At 35.6% G+C, this 18,542-nt stretch overlaps 1 protein-coding gene across 2 annotated transcripts in view; it reads right to left on the bottom strand.

Annotated features, from left to right (window-relative positions):
* The window catches only part of CDH8 (cadherin 8), a 402,754-nt gene that overhangs the window by 233,311 nt on the left and 150,901 nt on the right, over positions 1–18,542 (bottom strand). For both annotated transcript variants that reach the window (XM_087739090.1, XM_087739089.1), the window contains exon 4: positions 8,443–8,645. The gene's annotated coding sequence lies outside the window, so the exon portion shown is untranslated. The remainder of the gene's footprint in view (positions 1–8,442; positions 8,646–18,542) is intronic.

Below are 18,542 nucleotides of genomic sequence, written 5' to 3'. Positions count from 1 at the left end.
TTGAAGGCCATCTCCCAGGAGTCTTCATTTACCACAGACCATGGGAACAGTTATGGAGAGGACAAACTTGATTCCTTTCAGTTGTAGTCCTGGACTGCATTAGATACAGCCACTAATGAATATTTAGTCCATGGGACCAAACGAAAACTAGTCTGAAATAAGCTTGCTTGATATTCCCTTAATGTAGATCAAGCTCTTAGCACCAACTATTTGGCTTCACAGACATAGTCGTGTTGCATCACACTAATGTAGCTACAGATAATGTGTGGCTACTGCTGCGCGTTAAAAAGGGAAAGAAAAACTGAAAGCAGGAGTAGAAGGATAGAAAAAGAAAAAATGGTTGTAATAAAAGATGTACAATTATGTTGCATCAAAGTAATTTTCAAACAATGAACACTGAGGGGAAAAAACCAAGAAATATATTACTAAAGATGTTTTTATATAACAGCCAGGGACTTTAACACTTCTGTTGATGTTGATGGATAATATCTTACATGAGTAGGATCATCTATGACGTTTAGACTATATTAAATTTTATAAATATGCAAAGCATTCATTGTTAAGTATCTGAGCAACCATGCAGTTGCTACACATACACTACAAATAAGTTTCCTGGCAGCTAACAAATTGGCAAAGTTATACTGCAGACTACTTAGAACTGTAATTATTTTATTGTTGTTGTTTAGTTGTATTTTGGTACTATCTGGAGACCATAAACAAATACAGGCCTTGAAATGTAAATAGAGAAGAGACAAGACTATTTAAGAAACACCACATAATCCCCATTTCACAGGGTACTTGAGGCGCAAAGAAATTTATTGACATGCCCGAGTCTGCACAGCCAGTTGGAAATAGTGAACAATTGCAGAGAGTTCCAGGTCAACTCATTGCAAATCGCAAATCTGAATTCACACTAGGGCTCTGGTACTGATGTGACATAGACATGTCCTAAATGTAAAAAAAGAATACATATGCCAATCCATATCTCAACCAGTGCATTATCCTTCTTAGAGATAAAGTGCAGCTGTGGTTTAACTGTGACCAAATTTTAATGTTAAAGTTTGTTGAGAATTATGCCATTGAATCCTGAATACAAAATCATTGCTAACCAGATGGTGAAATTGTAAATTTTTTATAAGATAACCATGGAAAAATACTAGTTTTGTTATTCAACAAATATTGCGTTACAGGATTGATATAATCCAGTTTTGTATTTGCATTGTAAACCTCACAAACCACTTCAAAAGAGTACCAAGTATAACTCTTGCACAACACATCAGTTTTGCACTAGCAGATGGTAAAGCAGGCGTTCCAATTGGAGATGCTGATGCCAAACAAGTGATACAAATTCCTCAGTGGAAAGAACTGTGTTGAAGTCAAATAAGAACAAAAGGAAAGTGCTGCAGCAAAGAAGAATTACTCTCTTTCTATATACAGAGTTGTCACCTAGATATGCTTAAAATACTTCACTGTAAATGTTTGCAGAACTATAGTACCACAAAAGCTATAGGCTTGCCAGATGTTGATAAAAAGGAAGACATGTAAGAACAGGACTAAAGACATGTTAACTGTAGTACTAGTGAAGAAATCAAGCAGTGGAAAAATTGGATTTGACTTTGTGATGAATAGTGAAGTCTTAAACACTGGCAGGATTGCAAAAACAGTACAGTAAATTGGGCATATTATTATAAAACATAACGCTTTCTCTGCAAGGATATCTGATGGTATGTGATTTTCTTTTATGAACAAAGTGTAAAAGCTATTAGAAAAAAACCAAGCATTTTGAAAACAGTTAGAAAGGAAAAAAGGATATAACCTTGTGTCTGCAAGTAGTCCTTCTAGAAACATCTTTAAACATTTATAATACACGGATATGAAAACATCCTATTTTTTTTCTTTTGCTATTCTGCTGGAAAAGACTCATACCTTTGCTAATGACTTTCACAAAAACTTAGGCATCATTTAAATCCTTCTTTAGCCCTGAAAACAGGACATAAGTAGAATAGTCACTTTGCTGGTCCTCCACACAAAAATTAATTTAATCCATTTTTTTCTCTTAATCTTAAATGAAAGGAAGAGAATTAGTACTTAATTTGAACTAACAAAATCTGGATAAATACTGTAATCAACAAATTTGGTCTTGTTTTTCTCTCAGAAGTCCTTGAATAGATCATAGATTTACTCTTTAAAGCATCTTGATGACATATTCCAACATAAGCATTTGGTTTGTGGCTTGCTAGTCTTGTTTTGGTTTTAGACTTTTGAGATTTATTGCTTAGATGTGATTATCCATTATCTCCAGCCTATAGGAGAGCACGTGGCTGCGACAGTGAAAATTAAGCTGTATGCAGTAATATGAAGCAGTAGATCCCAAATTAAAAAAAAAAAAAAATTAAGACCTCTTGGTTTGTATCATTTATTGCTATTTTGGTTCAGGTTTTTTATATGTTTTTTTTTAATGCCTAGTCTTTCAAGTTATACTGCTGACATTCCTAGAACTGTTTATATTTGTTTGTGTAGCAGTTACACAGGTATCTCTTGCTATGAAGGCAGGGCAAGCAACCCTGCAGTATGGTCAGTACAAGGATGCTCTGGGGCTCTCTGACTACCCATAGCATCTCTGGGACATCCTGAGAATACTTCAGCTGAAATGTCAAGGGTAAAAACTCAGGATCTGGTAGAAAAGTCTGAAGAAGGCTTCAAAGAAACAATCTTCCAGTGCAATATATTTTGTGTCACCATAAGGGAAGATGGATCTCATCAGAAAGAGAAGACATGAGAGGATTTGGCAAACCTTTCAAGTAGGCAGAGAGTCCTCTCTACAGCTGAGTTTGAGTGGCATCTTACAGTAAGCTATAAAACCTTACCTGAGACCTATCAAACAGAGATCTTGAAAAGGAAGAAGAAATGTCTTTCCTTGGTTCTTTGCTTCTGGGTCAGTTCTGGGCCCCTCATCATCACATGATGAGCAGGAACAGAACATCAATTCATCTATTTCTAGATTATCCAAACTTTGATACTTGAAAGTGAGGGTGCCTGTTCTACAGACCCATTTGTCCTTCAGCAGCACTCTGCTTCCTAGGCATCTCAAATGTTATCATTGAGGATGGAGGTTGATCCAGCCAAGCTGTGAATGTTGACAGGAGAACATCTATGAGCCTCTGCTCCTTAAACCACATCACTGAGTACAGTCCAGGCTAGTGGCAAAGGAGGACCTTCCAAAACACACTGGTAGTCAATATGGCCAGTACTCTGACAACATGGATAGCTCACCCATGGAAACTGGGGATGCCTAGAGCACAACAGAATGATATCCTACAGGATTATAAGGTTCCTTTTGAGGAGCACTGGGTAAAACTGTATTACCTGTCAATGGCTCTGGCACAACTGGAATGAATTACATTCAGAATACAATTATAATGTCATTACAGATGAATGAAGCAGATGATCTATAAACTCACAAACTACCTAAACAACAATAGCTGCAATGGGTGTGTGAATGCCAGACTGCTTTTGCCACAGATTTATGGGAGTCTGGCAAGCCCATTGACTGCTGGATTAGGATGGGAGCCTGGAAACAAGAATCCAATATCTCTTGGTCCTGTTGGTGGAGATTCTGAGATGAAATAACAGGATGGTACAGATCAATGTCTGGATATTTTATGTGGTTTGAAATGAAATAGCGGTTCCATAGTTAAATGCACTCATTCTGTGAAGACCACTCCAGGTTCACTTTTTTCTTCATGACTGTAAAAAGATGCAATTTCCACTATGAAGTCTGGAAACTTATATCGACTACCAGGGTAGCATTAGACCTGAGAGAAGCTTGGTGATCTTAAAGAATACAAGATATATCCATCTTTCAATGTAAGAAGATTTTAGCTTTCCACTTGCCTTACTAATTTTTGCACTGCTATTGTGCTGTAGTCTATCTGTTTTTAAAAAATAATTTAACAAAAGACCTTTATTGCAAATGCATGTGTACATGTTTATTTCTTGACTCATCGTTGCATTTATTTTTAGCTTCCTGATGAATTTAATTTTTATAAAACGTACAGGGAAATAAAGGACAGGAAAATCCACAGTACCCTGTACAGAGGTAAATCAAAGAGTAAATACATTCATTGCTTTCCTCAAAAGAAATGTATTGTGCAGCTCCTGAGGAATACAATATTGAGATGAAAATGAAGCTGCAATGGAAGTGGAATGAGAAATAGGTATTTGCTTCTGGGTGGACACAACAAACCTATGAGCTACATAGTTAAAAAGCAGCAGCCCCATCACACCAATTTCTGATGACTAAATAAACTACAGGTAAAAGGGCAGGGGAATAAGACAGAAGGAAAGAAGGGAAATGAAGCTGCCAAATGAAAGAGGAGTGTTTCTGCAAAGGTCGGTAAGGGATAAGATTAGTTTGGAGTAAGCTAATACTACAGTGTAATTTGCAATATTTTCAAACACTTCAGAATAAGAATTCCTTGCTATTTTTAATACAAGCTTTGAGCCATGACTATCTAAATAGACAGAGTAGGCATTAAAAGTTCATAGGGCTTGATATTGCCTGTAAAGAGGAAGCCCCTACAGAATTTTATTTTATTACTAACCTTTATTAGCCTTGTAGCCAATGCTGATTAAAGTGTTGTGGCATATCTGTCAGCATGCATGAATGCATGGAGATTATTAGCAACTGCATTTAAAAGTCTAAGAGCCAAGAGGTAGAGTCACAAGCCTGGAATACTAATACCTATTTTATTCAGTGTAAACAGTCAAAGGGATGGATAATAGCTTACTTGTCTCCTTTTATTGGCATGTTTATCTATCCTTTTGGTCTTCTCTTACAGCATGTAACTAAGACAACAAAAAATAATACAAAATAGGAGTTATCTACAAGTATAGGTCAAATTGATTTCAATGCAGAATATCCAAATTCAGCTGGTCAAAAATAAGCACTTCTAGTCCCGATAGGCTAATGAGTTCATTGGAATATCTCCAGTCAAGCAGCTTATAGACAGATTTGGACTAAATATTAATGGAAAATATGTATTCAACAAAGGTGGCCTTTTAGTATTATGCATGTAGACACATTCCAGACCTTTGCTGAAGTATTTTGTTGATCGTGTGATGAATCTTTTGTAGGCACAACTTCTAACCCAGTTGACTCAAATTTCTTCACTGAGAATATTCAGAATGCACAATTCAAACTGAGCTGTTTGAGTAGTTACTTGAGTCACACTGCATTCTTTTGTCTTGGGACTTAAGCTTAATAAATTACTTAATAATTTAAGAAATTTAACCCCATATTCATTTTTGTGATGCCCAAAGCAAATTTTTTTGCATGCCTGGCTGTGTTTTAGATACAGTAAAAGCCTGTTGTGGTCAATGTTCAAATTAACTTAATTTTTTTACTATGAATCCAAACAAAACATGAATAATGAAGTTAACGATCTGGTTTGAAGTGTAACCCCACTTGGAATTGCTAAATATTTATGAATAATATATTTCAATATCTATGATGCTCCATGCAATGCTACAGTTCAGAAAAACCTGAGACAAGTTCGGCAAAATTATTCAGAGCTCTATTGATGATTTAGGAAAACTATCCGAGTACAGTTCAAGTAATAGAATCTCTTTGTTGATGTACATCACAGTGAAAAATCTTGGAAAGATTTTCCTTTCCTCCCTATGACAGGAAAACTCTTCTGTCTGGCACAGAACGAAAACCAGAGGACCATAAACCACTGCTGAGCATTAATTTTAAGAAACAAAGAGATGGCTTCAACCCAAGACAAGCCAGTTACTCAAATGTGAATCACAGCAGTTAACTAGAGATCATCAACAATGCTTTTGCATTTTTTAGCTGGAAAACATTTTGATGAGGCTGAGCATGACAGTCTGGTAGAAGGATCCCAAAGTTTTAAATAAGTAATCATCTCTCATGTCCTCTTTTAAAATAACATAGAGAAAAAGTGATCATAGGTATAACTGTAAAACTGTTTGGGGACTGTAAATATATATAATGTAAACTTAATTAAATCAATGAATCAAGACAAGATGCTGAGTTAGCAAAGGCATAGATTAAAATTTTAATAATCATAATAGAAAATGTATCTGAAGGTAATTAAAAAAGCTGAGTGTTGTCTACCAAAGTGTTTGTATGAACACCTCACTGCTCTATTTCTGAAAATATTGTGTAATTTAAGGCTGTCTGACCATCTTGTCCAGTTTAAAATCTATATGAATGAACATATTTGCCTCTAAGTATTTTTTAATAAGTCTTGGTAATTTAACATGCTTTGCTTCTTTATCACTTAATGATTTTAATGTCTGTCTATAATACTTGCAATTCCAATGCAAAGTTGTATTTCACCGTGTTTCTGTAGTTAAAGATTTTTTGTTATCTGTATTCTAAGAGCCCCTAAAGACTCTAGCTAAAATGAAATGCTTCTATACCAGGGATACTATACTGTAAGCATATGAGGTCTGATCAATTCCTGTTACCATCTTAGTGATCTCTGGGATCCAGCCATTAAACATGGTGGTAGATCTAAATAGGCTACCCAAACAATACTCACAGTAGTATCTAGAGATATTGAATCTCACTTCCTAAACCTTAAACATCCTAATATGTCAAAGGAATTAATATAATGAATCACTATTATTTCTCTACTGAAGCAAAAAGTAGTTGAATTAAATTTCCCCAGTGTTTTCCAACCCTCTGTAGCATCCATATTATGCTCTCTAACATGGATTACTGTGATTTTTCTGCTCTCCCTAAAAAGTCATTTGTATTACTGTTTTTCATCTGCTCCTTCCCTATATGCTGTACTATTTAGAGACCTCCTTGTCAGCTCTTCATGAAACTTACTGTAAAGCGCAGATTTACAGTTACCGTGATCCACATTTTCAATGCAGGAGGCCCTGAATATCTAAGTAAATTCTATCCCACTCTGACTAATAATGTAATACTTGTAGTGATATTGTCTTATCACAAAGCATGAAGACTTTGTTTCATGCTTTTGCTTATTTGTCTGCTGTGGTTTGCAGTTCTATTCATCACCTATTGCTTTTATTCTTCTATTTTACTTCTTTTGGACCGATTTCCTAATGGCCTTGCCACCTGGTCCAACCTAATAAACTGACAATAGATACTGTAAATGTCGGTCCAAGATTAACTTTTCCTAAGATAGATATACCTTTTTTGTTCAGTTGGTCAATGTTGGTTTCATAAATATTTTGGATTTAAACTGTTGCAGAACTATGTTTTTCAAAAATTAAACAAGTGAATCTATATGAAGATAAATACCAAAACAGAAGTTTAAGTAGGCTTTAATTAATACATGTTGATTCCTCAGTCTGGCAACTATTTTAGTTTGGGTATAGTAACTAGGAATTTAGAGGAAGCATTGATGTAGCATAGCCTGCAAAACTCAAAATTGCAAAGTATTTTCCATATTAAAAAACTCATGCTAGTCAAAACCCATCTGAAATTTTTAACCCATTTCAGTGCACAGAATAATGGTGAAGATCATGTCTCTTTTCCTCTCCATACCAGCTAATAAAAGTTTTATCTACCTGCCTTAGGTTCACCTAGCCATTGCTGTTTAACTAAGATTTTCTGGTAAAGTTTGCTTAGTCTGCAAAAAAACATCTTTGGTCTACTGAGAAATAGAATTTTTATTTATTTAAAAAGAAAAAAACTAACATCTTGATAAGCACAAACCTCCACCAGGGCATACACTTACAGAGGACACAGAAACTTTTCCAACAGTGGCTTACTCTCCAAATCCTGTACCAAAACCTTCACTTACATTTAAGTAAAATAACCCATGAAGTTACCTTTAATAACATTTGGAGAAGGAGATCTGTTTCCAGTCAAGTCTGTCTTTGGTTGAGTGGTAAACAAGGAGTTTCTTCTTCCACAGGTCTTAAACCAGAGCTGAATCTATACTCAATGCTGTTCTAACTGGGTGTCTTTAAAGCATTTATCTCACTTCTAAATGCATTTTCTATGAATTAATCATATTTGCTACCTTGCCAGGATGTAAATATTAATGATCGTAAGCATTGTCCTTCCACCATTAAGCTTTTCTGAGCATTAGCTGTAGCAAAACAATGCAACACCTAAATTTTGTCTCTTCTGTGAATTTAGAAATTTAGACACAGAATACTGCCAACGGTTTTAGTGTGCTTCAGTTCTCAGCTTTTGTCTTTAGTTGAGTGACTAATAAAGCAAAAGAACAGACTTCTACAATTCTTCCTCTGTCTACTAAGCTTCTGAATGGCAGGTCCTTTCCTTTGCTCAGTCAAGCAATTGGGTGGGTTCCTAGGTTGCAACGAACTCCATACGTTTCCTTACTAACTCTTAGGAGACGTCTTCCTCTGTGTCTGAGGTCTGGGCTCTGTATCAAACTGCTGCTCTTTTCAGCCACCACCACTACCTACCTTCTTGTGTTTCTCTGCCTTCAATCCAGAAACTTCTTCCACTGAGCATGCTGTTCTTACCAGGAAAGAACAACCTTACTCTCCCTCCAGAAAGATCCACATGACCTCAGATACAGCAGCAAGGATAAGGTAACCATGCAGCTTCTTTCTCCATGACCCGACTATTGCTTATTTCATAGAATATGAAGTACTCAGATAGTGACCTGTAAAACAACGAACAAAAAATACTATCATCTGTCAGTGCTCTGAATAGGTTTCGGTCAAATACTTAATTGCTCTTGAACCTAATGAAACTATTGTTCTGATTAAGCACACTCTAAGCCATGTTCTGTCCCTGGTCACTACAGTATAACTGCACTGAAAGACAACAGCAGTTAGACCCATACAGAAAATAACATTCTTTGGGTATCTTTCTCCTGATCCTCAAAGGCTTTGGCTGTGGAATGGTAATGTTGTCTTGACAAGTCTGTCAGAGAGAGCTTTTAGGTATTTCTGAAATTCTTGAACATGAGGTTAATCAAACCTGAAATGGCTCCTAGAGGCATTAAGGACAGAAACAAAGTAATTTTGTTTCTCCCAGGTGCACCTTGTGAGAAAATCCTAGACCAATTAACATTCACAACATATGACTTTGTTATGTGGTAAGTTACTTAATGAATGCCTGAATCTACAGTAGGCAAGAATGAAGACTGTATGCCAGAATATTCATCACTGCAGCTGTAAATTACCTTGGAACACACACATATATATATTTATAATGGCAACAAATCTGGGTACAGTTTACCTTCTATGATACCTCAGAGTAGAATGTCTCTACTTCATTAACTGGGGAAAAACAGATGAGGGAAAATATATTTGGTTTTCAAATATATTGAAGTTACTATGAATGTCTCAAAGAAGCTTTCATCATTACTCTCCTACTAAATGGTAAAATTAGCAACAAGATAGTTATCATCAATGGCTATATTAAGAACTGTCACAAATCTGAGGTTACTTTTTTACATCAGAGATTAGCAATTTGAGAGGCAGCAGAAAGCAGACCTGTTTAAAATTATGATCTAATTTCATAATCTGCAATAGGTCCACAGTTGAAGAAAAAACAACTAAGGGCGTATCATTCTGAGATTTCAACTCACTGCCAACATTTGCTAAATTTATTCACTTTTTTTGTATTATTTGTTAACTGGTTTTGATATTGAATAGTGCATTCATGTTCAAACTGCAGTTCTGTCTGAGAATTGCATAGAAACTACATAGACTGTATCACTACCTCCCTTCTTCAGAATATCAAGAAAAATGTGTTTGCACTTTGCTGAGGGTTCTTATCACAACACATGCAGATTCAGAATCTGTAAGAACTCCACATAAGAATTTTAGAGACTTTTAGCTTTTAAATATTTCATGAAACAGAAGGTTTTCTTCCATTTGTTTGGATTCCATATTGTATAAAGAATATTTCAACTATAACATTTAGGTTCTAATATAGAGTTATAATTCGTTCAGCCTTTATATAGTACAATTCCTACAGCACTATAGTTAGCCCTAGTGATATTTGTGTATAGAATGTAAATTTACATATCTATAGACAAATGTAAATTGGATCATGTATTAAAAATGGATTAAAAATAGAAATATAATTATGCTAGCACATCCTTGAAGATGATTGCTACTATTCACTTTAAAAACACATGACATGACAACATAATGTGCACTTTATTTGGCTGTTGTGAGAACAGCTGTCGTTTAAGAGACCTAATAAGAACATATATGAAACATTTTTTTTTTCCTCAGAATAGCTCAACAGTATATAAGATTTTTTTAAAAAAAAATTTGTTTCTGGTATTTGACCTGACTCAAATAAGAAAAGATTCTTCTCAACCTTAAGCAGATAATAAAATTAGATTTTATTGCTGCTGTGGTATCAAAATCTGACATGTACTGATGTAGTTCTTGTGTTGGAGTTTTATCAGTAGCTTCAGTATTTCCACCTTCTGCATTTGTTAAATACGCTAATATCTATAGCTGCATGTTGACAAGGAACTTTCCCAAAGTTTGTAATGATGCATTTGTTAACATCAGAGTTAATCTGTCATACTGCTCTCTTTAGCATGGTTAAGACCTCTTGATATGCTTTCCTGGACAAGATGAACCTAAATAGATTGGTCTCCTGTTCAGCTGCCTCTCCACGTAATACATTAAACATTGGTTTAAACCAGAACATAAATCTTAGTATTAAGCTGTTTGTTCTGTGAAATTCTGCTTAGTTATTTGCTTTAAGGCATGGACTAAATGCATGTCATGTTTGGGTACCTGATGCAACATCTGCTTTTACTGGGAGAGACAGAATTGAGAGGTTGTAATTCTGGCACACTTATAGCTGAAAAATTATTTTTTTCAATTAGAAAAAATAAAAAGATTATGCTAAACAGACAGTTTTAACCTTTTTCTTAGAAAACTGGATTCAGAAAACAAATAGCTATTACTGTTTTATCCACAAAACCCAATGAACCAGAAATGAAAAACTACTAGCACTGCTGCAGAAGTGTTTTACCAGGTAAGACAGTTCTAATTCAGTGTCTTAATATACTGTCAGGGGACAGAAGCTAAACAGGGCATTCTGGGCAGGGTGACTATTTGAAAAATATACTATAAATGTGCAGCCCACTGCAAAGAAAACTCTATACTATACATTTTTATTTGTGTTTTATATAGACATACATGTAAATGTATATATATCGTGTATCACAACTCTGGGTCAAAATTCTCCAACCAACTCTGAGGAACTCATGTTAAATTTCCATATTATAAGTATAGTTGTTGCCCCTCTCTCCAAGTGCTTCTTGTCCTTAAAAAGACAAGTTTTCCTCTGAAGTTCAATAGGAATTTGTCTCGATATAAGTCAGCATTTGAACATGTCGCACAGAATACATTTTAGTATTGAGAGATTCCTCACACTTCACATAGGCTATAGGACAAGTGACATTTTCCAAGCATGGAGCTTAGATCCAATGTCTAGTTATTTGAATTAAGGAAAATACACATTTTGGGTACCTTCCTGACTTCTATAAAGACTCGTTTGTTCCTTAAGTCTTCAAGTTTATGTCCTACCAACTGATCTATATGGGTAAGCAGATTTTTGACTCCAAAGGTAAATTTTCAGAAACTGGAATTTAGAAGTCAATTTTATATGCTCAACCTGTACATCTAATGACTTCTCATAACTTCAAATACCACTGAGGACTCCATACGCCTCTGCAGTCAGTAAATAGCTGAAAAACCCATCCGTGCAAAGTACTTCAACATTGTCAAGTGGCTGACCTGCATTTGATTACAACCTACCATTGTTCGCAGACTCCTCATTATTACTCCCACTGCTCGAGAAGCAAATGTCTGTGCTGAATTATATAGTGGTTGGCAAGGTTGCATGTGAGAGAATTTCTGCTTTGAAAGTAGAGAAAACTTTAACCCTAACATTCAGCTTTTCATTAATGGAATTAAATTGAAAGAGCTTTCCAGATAAGTTTAATTCCAGCACTTCTGAACTCTGTCTTTGTAACCTTAACTTTCTTCTAACATAGTGGACAGGGCTGTGTTTTCTACATGAAAACTAGTACTTCTAAAACCACTCCATCTTTCTTGTTTCTTGGATTGACACCTGTACAACTCAGACCACCCTGTCCAATTTGCACAGGCCAGACTTTAAAGTACCACAGTGTTACACAGAAAGAGAAGGATCATTTATTTGTTAATTTAGGAGGATTGGAACAGCTGTGAACTGTACAAGCTTTGGGACATGATGTGTCTTGGGGTGAGGGCAGGAATAAAAAAATACTTACCTGGGAAGTTAGCCTTTGGTAGGCAAGGCTGCAGAAAAGTTAAGCCGGTCTAGCCTTTATACCTTCTTTTCATCAAATATAGATTTTTTTTTAGATCATAAAGTATTAAGTCTAAAACTGGAAATGGACTACAAAAATATTAATTCCCAGATCTCTTGTGCCAACAATTAATTATGTTCCAGGAAAATCCTACTTTGAGCACAAATGGATTAATATGCATAATGGCACGCTCCTCTTCTAAAAACTTTAATATGGAAAGTGCTATGTTAAGCCATAGTCTACTTAAAAATAGATGTTATCACAAAAGAGCTTCAGTTGTAGATGTACATTTCAAAAAATCTGTTTAATGCACTTGTTGCAAGGTTTCACAGTAAACAGCTTCTGATTTTATATCCCATAAACACACTTGCCCTATTTTAAAAAATAGTGTATGGATGAATTACTGTATGCACTATGTAAATAAATACCATAGCACACTTTTTCATTGAAAGGTACCACTAGTATTGTGCTTTTAAACAACCCTCATATTTATCCCTACAGCCTTATACTGATAACTTACATGGAACAGAAATAAATACTTATCTTCACACCAACTGATTAACAGAATGAAAAGACATTTTCTGGCAGACTAATGGTTTATTTACCATCTTCTAATGTAGATGATTTGGTATATTCAATTTTATTTTTAAAGTATGTACCTGAAAACACAAAGTGAGAAATTGCCCTACAATTTGTCTAGAATAAATGGATGAGAACAGAGAGGATGCAGTATCGGTGTTGCTACAGTGTGTATATTTATGCAAGGTTATGCAGAGTTTTAGAGAATAACAGTGTTTAAAGAATTTCCTGGTGGGTTTGGTATATAAATATGCCTAAGTCTTGAAACAATAAATAAGGAAATACAATCACGAATTAGAAAGTAATAGCATACCCATGGATAATATAAGAAGTCCAGGAACTGATTCTAATATTGATCAGTTATTTCTGAATAATTTTTTGTTCCATCAATAGTTATAAAAGAGGGTGAGAATTGATCAAATGCTGTACAATGAGAATGTCTTGGGAAATATATATATACACAGATCCATTTTTAATTTTAGAGATACTGTAATCTATTTTTATGTCAGTATACAATATGTTGATGGTAAGTTGCAAGAAAAAATGATATTAGGATTACTTGTTCATACAATTTTCCTCAGTTAAATGAATTGATTTTCCTACTTATTTGATTTGTGACTTTAAGAGTTCTCCGTGGTTTGTTCAAGAATGTAATCTCCAAATTTCACAGAAAATTTGGCACTTGGAATGACAGTGAAAATAATGAAAAGCAACAAAACTTTTCCCAGCATAGTTTTGATGGATAACATAATTATTTTGCCTTGTAGTACTCTTATTCATCTGAAGACATTCCTAAGCCTTGTTTCAATGTTTTCTTAAATGAATCTTCAAATACAGGAGGACTAGGATTCCAATCCAAGTAATCTCCAGGCTTACCAATGTACTGGGTGATTATGACCATTGTATCCGAGTTATAGGAACAGGCATAAAAGCAGAATTTCTGATCTATTATCATTGATCCTTTGGCATCATTTCCAAATTCTTCTCTTTAAGAATGACAAAAATGTATTTCACAAGGATGACTTAAGGCTATAAACGTACCAATTAAAAGAAAAAAAATGGTTGAAAGTGGAGGAAGAATCAAGACAAAGAAGGAGGGCACAAAACATTGTCAAGACTGAGGATTGTAACATCTCAGCTTACAAGGGAAACTGAACATGATCAAGAATGCAACACAAAACAATCAAGAGTTTGAGACTTACAAAGGTGATTTATATTAGTATTGTTAGTTAATGATGAACAACAGAAAATGAGATAACATGGTTAAAAAAATCTTTTGTGAATTGACATCACTTTGGGGAAGGAAGGTAAAAGTGAATCTTCTGAGGTAGCGCTGGGAGTCTGCTACTAACAAAGGGATAATTTTTATATGGATCTGCCTAATGCTAATATAGAAGTCTTTATTTCCCAACGTAAACTTCAGAACAAATGCTCTGCTTTATATGTAAAAACACATGAAAATATAACAGCTATCAAATTTCTTCAGCGAGTGCTCACCGAAAGCATTCTGAAGATTACATATCTATATTTGGGTTTAGGCAGTGGCAAAAGCCACGCAGAACAGTTCAGAGAAAGAAACCCTCAGGTAGAATTATCACAGAAGATATCAGTTGTGCAGAAAAGTATACAGAAGTAGCTTTCTAAGTAAGGATGTGCATTACAAAAGCAAAATACTGAGAAACAAAGAGAACAAATTCTGTCTATTACTAAAGACCATTAGGATTTGGACAGAGAGAATTCTTGAAACTTTCTGGTTGAAGGTGCAAGTTCTGTGAAACCAATGTACCTAGCAATATCTGTGGGTGAGCCTGAAAGTCTCTCTGAATTAACTGAATTTCCTGTTATGTTTTTTAGGTGGTGTGAATTTGGGAGAATATAAAGGGCAGAAAAGGAAGGATTATCCTATGAAAAAGATTGTCTTAGAGCCCAAGAGATACAGGATTAAGTATCACCCATAATTAAGCAAGGAAAAAAACTAAAACAGTACAAGAACTATGGATGTTTTGCAGTGAGGATGGGAGAAATAGTACAGTCTGTATCTAGTCTGATACATAGATAGGCTCTACAAGTTTACAGCAGGAACAGAATGGGAACAGTATGGCAAAAAAATGCATGAAGGTTCAGAAGTGGAACTATATCAGAGATGGAAGCAAATTTTAGAGATCATGACACTCAAATCATAACCACCAAAGAATCTCAGTTCTCACATAAAAGAACTGATTCATGATGACAAAGTCTGGTTGCAAATTTAAATACATTTACACAATAAATGGTATGGTAAAAGTAGAAAATAGTAACATAATCAGTAAGATGTGGTTAAATACTTTTCTATTAGTCTGATCTGAGTGAAATTCAAAGGTTGCTATAAAGAGAAGAGGAAAAAAGGAGAGAACAGGATACAAAACACATTGTCTCCACCTTAAGTCCTGTTGGAGAACCTCCCCCAGTTTGATAGGTACAGCAGCCTGCTAGAAATTTTTGTTTTGGTGGGAGTAAATTTTTAGCAGATTTCATTTCTCTAGAAAAATCTGAATTCACATTACTATAACAACTTGATTGTAAAATTTTCTGTAGCAAACCAAAAGTCTTAGGAAAGCCAATCGCATTTATTACTGAGCAAAAAGCACTAGTTTTGAGTGCAAGATTCCTAGCAATCATTACTCCAAAAGCAGCAATTTGAAATTGGAGGTTAAAATAATTACTTTGAAGGAAAGAATTTTTTACCTCTGAAGAAAAATAAACTAAAAGTACTTTCTGCCCTACAAGGTACTAGCCTTTTTTATGAAAGCTTGAAAATAACTAAACCTGTAGCCAATGGCATCAATTACATATAAATGTTCTGATCAGATTATATTAAGTACAACTTAATCCTCATTAGTGTCCACAGTCATTGCTATGAGGGCCCTGAACAAGGTGTAGAGATACTGCAGTGCCGTCTCCCCAAAGTGGATTTTAGCTGTCTGTCTTCAAGGCCAGCTCTGATATAGCACTGCTGTGAAAAAGCAAAACCATGCGAGAAAAACTGTAAGTCTTGCTGGGGGCCCACAATTAATCCCAGGCCTCTGTCATGGTCCCTTGTCTGAGCTACAATGGCAGTATGTCTGTGCTTGGCCATGCATGCTGCTGATCCTGACATTGACCTGCTGACTTGACTTCAAACCTACCTCATCACAATAGGCACATCTGGCAACCACTGGACTGTTGGCCAACCTTGCCATGCTGGTCTTTTTTTGGCACTGAGTCTCTTTGCAGCTCTCTGTGACTGAGCCTCTTTGTGGTGATCACTGCCCCTACCAGCTTTTACTGCAGGCCTCAGCTTGCCTTCCCTTGCAGAGCAGCCCACTTTTGCTGCCTCCCTGACACCGAAGTGATATCTCAGTGAAAAACTATTTTGGTAGACCTACATTCTGCCCCAAATGGGTCACTACTTCACAGACCGTAGTACTACACATTACACTGGTTTGTAGTTTTCAAAACAGTAGGAATTGGAGAAAATTAGTCTCTATTCACTGTTGTTTGGGGGGCAGAGGGGTGTTTGTTGTTCTTGGGTTTTTTAAGGCCTTGATGCCATGCAAGTGTTACACACAGCTGGGAGGTCAATTTGTGTTGGAACAAGTAGCAGGAAACCACAAAGCAAGTTCCTGCCCTAATTGCAGCTTATGGGGAAAATTGTCTTGGACAAAACTTCTGGATGTTGTATAAATACTGAAACTGCTGAGCACAGCCAGCACTCAGCTGGTCTGGAGAGCATAGAAGCTCTTTGACATCCTTGTTCTTAAAGAGCAAGATAGAAACAACACAGCCAATCAGTACATCAACTCTTGACAGTACATTTATGTGTTTGTGTGTGCATGTTTATGTTGAGTGGGGATGTGTGGAAGAAGGGTGAGAACGAGGAGGACCACACTATCTAGAGCCCAAGCAGTAAAGCCTCTATTATGAGCCACCTCTTACAGAATTGCAGAAGAGAAATGATAAATTGGGAAAAAAAAGTCACCAGAAGACAAAACCACTAGCTGTGCATAAAGGTATTACTAAGTTGAAGTGAAACTGCAGACTTTCCTCACACAGCTAATTTCAGTTAATGATTCTGTTATGTTTGAACAATCCTATGACCTTCTATAGATTGCTATATGGTACTGAAATTGCTAAATTTTTCGGGAAACCAAACAATCCCTCCCCCAAATGAGAATCTTGCACTCTGAATGCCAATAGTGATCTTATTTACACAATATACACCACAATTTATCTGCAGATTCCAAACACAAATTAGTAAACTCTAATGGCACCCCTCTTCAATAATCATCTTATATTCTAAACACCTAGTCGTTATACAGTGTGTAAGCCACATGCTGTAGAATAATAGAGTCTTTGATCTGAAAACAGTCTCTTACAAAATAAGAACAAAGGAGGCCACCTCACTAAGGGGAAAAAAGGTCATTTTGTTACTTTATATTTTCATAATTTCTAATGTCCAAGTTATTTACAGAAAAACTGTGTATGTCCCTGTCTCTTTTTAATGGATGTGTCATAGCTCCTGCAAACTGTATTGTCAGCCTTAACAAATTTTTCTGTTCTTGGAAATACATACTTTAAAACATAGGAATAGAAATGCAAATGATTGTATTGATTTAAGAATTGCATTTAAGTATAAAGCTGAGTGTATCCCTTAACCCAAACTTGCCAATGTTGGATATAAAACCATGCTGGTGAGTGGTTTGAGTCAAATACAGGAATGCCAGGATGAAAGCTTGGATTTGTGCCACCTTTTGGTGTGAGATCAAATACATACCCAGAGGGAATGTGAGCCATTACCACATTTCCATGTCATATGTTTGATATCTGGGGACAGATAGTGCCCGAAAATGTCTGAGAGACATTTCTTATAAATGCTACCAACACATCTCATTTGTACTTGGGGCATACAACATTGTAACTCAAGTTTAGGATATCCTTACAAACTATAGATAACACTAACTCCGGGCATTTTCTATCCAGGCACAGAGTGACAGAGAACTAGACTGCTGTTAGCTGAAGCTGACCCTTCTAAAAATGCCATGCAGATGTATGTGGAATACAAAAAGCAGATTTCTACCTGTTGTAAAGCTTATATATCTGGCAGAAATTCAATTTGGACCCTTCTCTAGCTATTTTCTACCTTCACCTTGTGGCCTTAAACACAGTAATAAACACACATTAACACAATGGGCAGGAAACAGGCATTGTGACTCTAGCAACCTCTGCTAGGTCATGTTTGTAGTTCATTACTCTTGGACTTCTGTAATTTATTAAGCAATGTCTAGAGAGATCTAGTGAGTTTTCATATAGTTAACACAATTAAATATCAAAAGGAAAATATCTCATTCAGCTGAAACAGAAACCTTTATATAAGTTAATTTATTGATATCCAAAATACATCTTAACATTCTACTTGCTATTTTTCAGTGAATAAAAATTGACTTACCTGTACACTAACAGACAAATTTAAAAACAGGCACCACATTCCAATAATGACAGAAATGAATTTGGAAAACAGTTTGTTAGTTAGTAAAACGTTATCACTAGCTGAGCACATTCCTCTGCAGAAAGATTAATGGGAGAAGGAGAAAACTTGCTACGACCTTTGGAGTGGAAAATGTTCATGAA

Source organism: Nipponia nippon, unplaced genomic scaffold, assembly GCF_047370975.1.
Source record: "Nipponia nippon isolate SJK-2023a ecotype South Korea unplaced genomic scaffold, ASM4737097v1 scaffold_7, whole genome shotgun sequence".
NCBI classification, from domain to species: Eukaryota; Metazoa; Chordata; class Aves; order Pelecaniformes; family Threskiornithidae; genus Nipponia; species Nipponia nippon.
Note: the sequence above shows the minus strand (reverse complement) of the source record. Positions and strands in the feature narration are given on the sequence as shown.